We start from the raw sequence: 6,471 nt of genomic DNA on the forward strand, positions 1-6,471 counted from the left end.
TTTGTCTGGCCTACCCTGGACATGCCATTAGGAAAGACCAATTACCATCCCTTGTGCTACTGGAGGGGCAGTGACAATGAGAGGAATCTCCTTGAGATGGAGAGACACAGAGCTACAGTAATGGGTCAAACATACCAACGATTGTTAGGATGGCACAGGACTAGACAATGTTTCATTCTGTTAGATGTACGCTTCCCATGAGTCAGAGCTGACTCAGTGATAACCACCACTAACAACACCTTCTCTGATCCACCCAACCCCGCAGGCACGCCCTTCTGTGCTACCTGCGTCCACAGCTGCTCCCACGGGGAAATGCCTTGCAAGGCCGAGACACCGACTTCAGCTTCTCTTTGGTACCTCGCCTGTCAGATTTCTGCCTGACCTATTGCCTCCTAATTCTAGAAGTGACTCCTAAAGATGTTTACATGTTCTTGTTGATGTGAAGTGCCATTAAGTTGGCTCTGACGCAGCAACCCTGTGAACAACAGAACGAAACACTGCCCGGTCCTGCGCCATCCTCACCTTCGTTGTTTGGCTGGAGGCCATTGTTGCAGCCACTGTGTCAATCCCACCATCTCCTTGATTGCCTTCTTCCATATTGATGCTCCTCCAACTTTACCAAGCAGGAAGTCCCTTTACAGCTACTGATCTCGCTTGATAACATGCCCCAAGTACACGAGACATAGCTGTCTTCTAAATTTTTCGGCATAGTTGAGTGAGTGCGTGCAGAGCTTCATGGACTTATTGGAATATTTCAATGGGTCATTGCATCACTTTCTGGAGCCTTATTTTTGGCCAATGCTTTCAGTGCAGCGTGGACTTCTTCTGTCAGTACCATTGGTTCTTGATCCTATGCTACCTTCTGAAATGGTGGAATGCTGAATAGTTCTTTTTGGTGCAGTGACTCCACGCATTCCTTCCATCTTCTTTTGATGCTTCCCACATCATTCAACATTTTGCCCAAAGAATCTTTCAATATTGCCACTTGAAGCTTGATTTTCCCCCCCTCTTAGCTCTTCAGCTTAAGGTAGGCAGAGCCTAGCCTTCCTCTCTGGATTTATATTTCATTATAATACTTTATTTAGTTTTTTCAAGCTGTCCTTTGAAAATTTCTGCCTAGCTTTTTTACTTCATCATTTCTTCCATTTGCTTTACCTACTCTCGGATCAAGAGCAACTTTCAGAGTCCCTTCCGAAATCCACTTTGGTCTTTATAATGACATTTTACTTCTTTATTTATGAAGTTCTTGATGTCATCCCATGGTTCCACAGGTCTTCTGTCATTAGTGTTCAATAAGTCAAATCTATTCTTGACATCTTCTAAAAATTCAGGTGGGATATACTAAAGATTATCTATTTCCTATCATGGACTTGTTTTAATTTTTTTTCAACTTCAACTTTAACTTACATATGATATTCTGTCCCTGCGCCTCATTTTAGCTGCTCCTATTAAGGTTCCCCATCATTCTTCCCACAGTTGTAACAATTCTATTTCTGTGTATTCTATTTGGAGAAGCCCATGTGCATAGTTGCCTTTTGTGTTGTTAAAAATGGTATTTACTATGAACAAGTCTAGCAAATTTCTTTCCAGCTAAATTTCTGTCCCCAAGGCCAAATTTTTCAATTACTATTCCTTTCTCCTTGTTTCCAACTTTCACATTAGAATCCCTAAAAATTATCAATTCATCTTGATCATATGTTTGATCAATTTCAAATTAAATAAATTGGTTGAATTTTTCAATTTCTTCATCACTACTTTTAGTGGTTGCTGTGCAATTTTTAATAATAATAGTATTGACTGGATTTCCATGTATGCATATAGATATCATGGATACCACTGTAGTTCAAGACAGGTCTTGAAATGTCCTTTTCGAAGGTGAATGTGACACCATTTCTCTAGAATCTGTCAGTACTGCATAGTAAGTCACATGGTTGTCTGATTTTAAATGGTCAGCACCAGTCCATTTCAGCTTATGAATACCCAGGATATTAACCTTTATGCGTTCTGTTTCATTTTTGACAACTTCCAATTTTCTGAGATTCACATATCATGCAGTCCAAGTGCCAATGATTAATATATGTTCACAGCTGTTTCCTCTTCTTATGAGTTCTGCCCCATCAGCAAATGAAGGCCCCTCCGTGACTTCATCCACATCAGTATGGTCAACTCTACTTTGAGCAGGGAGCTCAGTCATATGTTGAGTGTCTTCCAACCTGAGGGGACGCATCTTCAGGCACTGTGTCTAACAATAGATGAATGGATGGATCAATGGCTCATGAATGGATTAATGGATAGCAAAGTTCAAGTTGACTCTCATGAAACACTTACGTACAACAGAATGAATGTTGCCCAGTCAGCCTCAGGATTGCTGACGTGTTGAGTGAACTACTGTACTATTGTCCCAAATCACCTGACTGGGGGTCTCCTTCACCCTCTGCTCCACCAAACATCAGTGATTGATCCCTCTTGGTGGTGTGTCATGATCCATAATGTTCTCATTGGCCAGGCAGGCCTTTCTTCCTAGTCTTTGTCTAGAAGCTCTGCTGAAACCCATCAAACATGTATGGCCCTACTGACATTCTAGTGTGACTTCCAGCATCCCCCCAACACAATAGCCACTACAGTATGGCAAATTAACAGACAGGTGGTCGAATGGGCAGAAGAAGCGTCATAATCAGCATCTTCATCAGCATCATTGGTAACCTTTTTCTACGTCACAGCTTTTGGCAAGCACTAAGTCAGCTCTTCTCTTCAAGGTTTTCCAGCAGAGGCTGATGCAACCTTCCCATGGAGCAGTGAAGGTCATGGCCCCAGAAGCCCTCACCCACTGAGCTGACGAATCTTGAAGCTGACTTCAGCCTCTCTTTCGTATGAAAGGAGCTGTGTCCCTTATGTTTCTACCAAAGCAGACAGAGGGTCAAGCCCATTAGGAGCAGCAGCGGTGCCGAGGTCAAACTACTGGAGTGACAACACTTATGAACATTGGGGACATTGAAGAACTCGCATGAGGCTCACATCCCTCGGCTCTCAAATGGGAATTGTTAATACTTGTGATACTGGTCTAGCAGAATTGTTGGGTTTTAACCCCCCTTGGTGAATCCTCCTGCATGCTCTCTATAACACAATCCTCCTCCCTCAAAGCCTCCCCCAGGTGTGGGCCTCCTGTGTTACACAGGGCCCCAATTTAGAAGGAGCCTGTTGCTGTCATTTTGAATTTCTTAATGGCTTTTGAACAGCAGACTTCTCCTCTTCACTTTGTACTGGACCCTTCTAATGATATAGAGCTTGCCTACTGTAGAGATGGGAAAGAAAGAGAGGGAACATCCAGCTGCTGTGGAGTTGACGCCAGCTCTCGGTGCCGAGCCTCAGTGTGTCACTGGAGCAGGAGGACATTTCTCAGACACCACCGGCTGATTTTACAGAAATAGATCAACAGACCTTTCTTCTGAGGTGCCTGTGGTTAGACTCAAACCTCTAACCTTTCGTTTAGCAGCTGAGTGTTAACTCTTTGTGCCACCCAGGACCCCTACAGACAGGTTAGACTCATTCAAGGCAACACAGCTAGGGAGTTGTGGGACCAAATCACATAAACAACCAAAGCATACTGTCATCAGTTGATTCCGACTCATAGCAACCGTATATAACACAAAAGAACTGCCCCTGTGGGTATCCTTCAGAGCACCTAATGGGCTTGAACTGCTGACCTTGAGGTTGGTTAGCAGCCCAACTCACGTAACCCACAATGCCACCAAGTGTTTGTTACCAAAGCTTTGCCCTTCTGCCTGTCATGCCATGACTTTGAGACCCCGGAGAAATGGACTCGGATGGTAGATGTCAGCCACCTTGTCCCGTGCTGGCCACTCTCAACTTGGTCAAGTAGGCTTCATCCCTGCAGCTTCCTCATGAGGATAAGGCTGATGTGAATTCACAGACTGATTTCAGGGCAGGGAGGATGCTGATTGCCCTTGCTGGAAAGGCGGGGTGAACATTTTTAATCCCCCCACACTTTCAGGTTTACGACGCAGAGAGAATAAAGCCCCAGAGTGGTTTGGCCAGTGGGTAGTGGGGAGGAGATACAGAAGATGGGAGGCCAATGTCACCTCTGTCACCTACTAGATAAGTGTTGTTGGTGTTGTCAGCTGCCGTCCAAACAGCCCCTGACGCATGATGAGCTTATGCACTTTGGGGCAGTGAGTATCCAAACTCACTGCCGAGTCAATGCCGGCTCCTAGCAACCCTATAGGACAAGGGTAGAACGGTGGATGTCTGAGATTGTTAACTCTTTATGGGAGCAGAAAGCCTGGTCTTTTTCCTGAGGCGCAGCTAGTGGTTTCGAATGGCTGATGTTTTGAATCAAAGCACACTGTGTAACCTTATGCCACCAAGGCTCCCTATCCTCTGTAGAATGCGATGAAATTTTGACCAGTGGTCCTGTATCATTCCAATGATAGGTTTTAGATTGGACTTTTGTGATCCAGAAGGCTTTCATTGACTGATTTTAGGAATTCGATATCCGACACTTCTTCCTAGTCTGCTTAAGTCTGGAGGCTCCACGGAAATCTGCTCGGCATCGTTCGCAAGATGAAAGCCTCCACTGACAGACAGGCTGGGGGTGGAGCATGAGGTGCACGGGATCTTCAGCACAGGAGGTGAAGAGTCGACCCCTCAGACACCTAGTGCAAGCCACCAGTCCCTTGAACTTTCTACGCCTCAGTGTTTTCATTGGTAAAAAGGGTGGTGTAAGCACACCTAATCCCCAAGGTCGCAGTGAGGATCTGAAGACCCCATGGGAGTGCAAGCATGGGTAGGAGAGGACTGTAGCGGGCAGGGGTCGCCATTGTTAGGACTGGCCAGGGCATCCACCAGGAAATGGTTTGGGTAGTGGACTGTGCAAGGTTTCACCTCAAGGCAGGTCTCTTCCGGGGGCAGCTGGTGGGAAAGAGGTGGGAGGGCTCACGCTGCCATGGGGGTCAGGAACCCTGAAGCCTTTCTGCTTAAGGAAGGTAGAGCTGTTCACCAGGACAGCAAAACCCAACTGGGCAGGAACATCACAGGACAACTTTGGAGGTGCAGGAACAGCCTCTTCAGGCGACCGTTGGGGTGCTTGGAATGCTGCCCCTTCTGATGATTAGGTAAGGCCCCCACTGTATTTAGAATTGGGGATGAAAGAGAAGGGCTCAAAGCAGCTCTCAGAGAAAGAAGCTTGCTGCTCGCCATAGAGAGACTTTTGTCTTGCTTTCAAGCAGTCTTTTGCTCAGAATCATTGCTTCTGAGACTACGAGGCTGAAGGAAGACTCCTCTTACCCCAAGGGTCACTAGATGGCAAAGGCTGTGAGGGCCTGAGTCATGACGAGATGGAGGACAGGACAGGGACAGATCGTTAGGGTGGCTCCTGGCCTGTGCAGCCAAGGGCGGGGCCTTCAGCTTATTATGCTGGGCAGGTGGCCCAAACAGAAAGTATTGTGTCAAGTGCAGGTGTGAAGAGCCGTGTAAGAAGGGACAGCAGGTGGGCACAGGTCGTGGGTGGGGGAACCCACACCAACTAGGCTTTAGGTGCAAGGCATTTGCGAAAGATTCAGACTGACTTGCTTGGTGCTGGGGAGAAATTGTGTTTACTGCTTGTCCCAAACTGGGATCCAAGGGTCCTAGGATGTCTGTAGATGAATGCTGAGGCCCACGGCTTCTCGGAGAATAGTCAAAGGTTGTGTTTTCAAATGGATGGAAACCTAAAGACCAGATAATTAGTCCGTGTGCTGGGTCATCTGGATTAGGGAATGGGCTTCAGACTTCTTTTTGGCAGCCACCCATAGAAGGAATTTCTTTTACCTGGTGGCCTAGTTTAAACGCACACACATGCACACACATTCACAGAGCTGCCACCCAGACTGTCAGTTTATGGGTTGTGAAAATACTGAAATACTCTAACCAACCGATAAGGAGCTCTGAGCCCCCTAAAGGCCGCCTCCCTTATTCTCTTGGACTCCTCCTCTGGAATCTCCCAAATTCTCCACACATAACAACCTGCAGGGTAGGGGTCGGAGCAGTACTACTGTTAGGTGCAGTTGAATTGGTTCAGACTCATAGTGACCCCCTGTGTAATAGAAGGAAATGTTGTCCAGTCCTAAGCCATTCTCAATCCATCTCACTGAGGGGCTTTCTCTTATTGATTGTCCTTTTACCAAGCAGCCTGTCTTTTGGCTGGTAACATGACCAAAGTAGGTGAGATGAAGTCTTGCCATTCTTGCTTCGAAAGAGCCTACTGCCTCTCCTTTGGTGAAGACAGATCGGTTCATTCTTCTTGCCGTCCATGGTATGGGCAATATTCTTCCCCGACACCAGAGTTCAGTTGCATCAGGTCTTCTGTCTCCATTGCCCAGCTTTCACTTGCCTATTAGGCAATTTAAAATATATGCTTGGGTTTGGTGCACCTTACTCTTCAAAGTGACCTCTTTGCTCTTTAATTCTTTTTTT

The sequence above is a fragment of the Echinops telfairi genome, unplaced genomic scaffold (assembly GCF_000313985.2).
Source record: "Echinops telfairi isolate 266 unplaced genomic scaffold, ASM31398v2 ScPeMD7_7468;HRSCAF=8506_0, whole genome shotgun sequence".
In the NCBI taxonomy this organism is placed as follows: domain Eukaryota; kingdom Metazoa; phylum Chordata; class Mammalia; order Afrosoricida; family Tenrecidae; genus Echinops; species Echinops telfairi.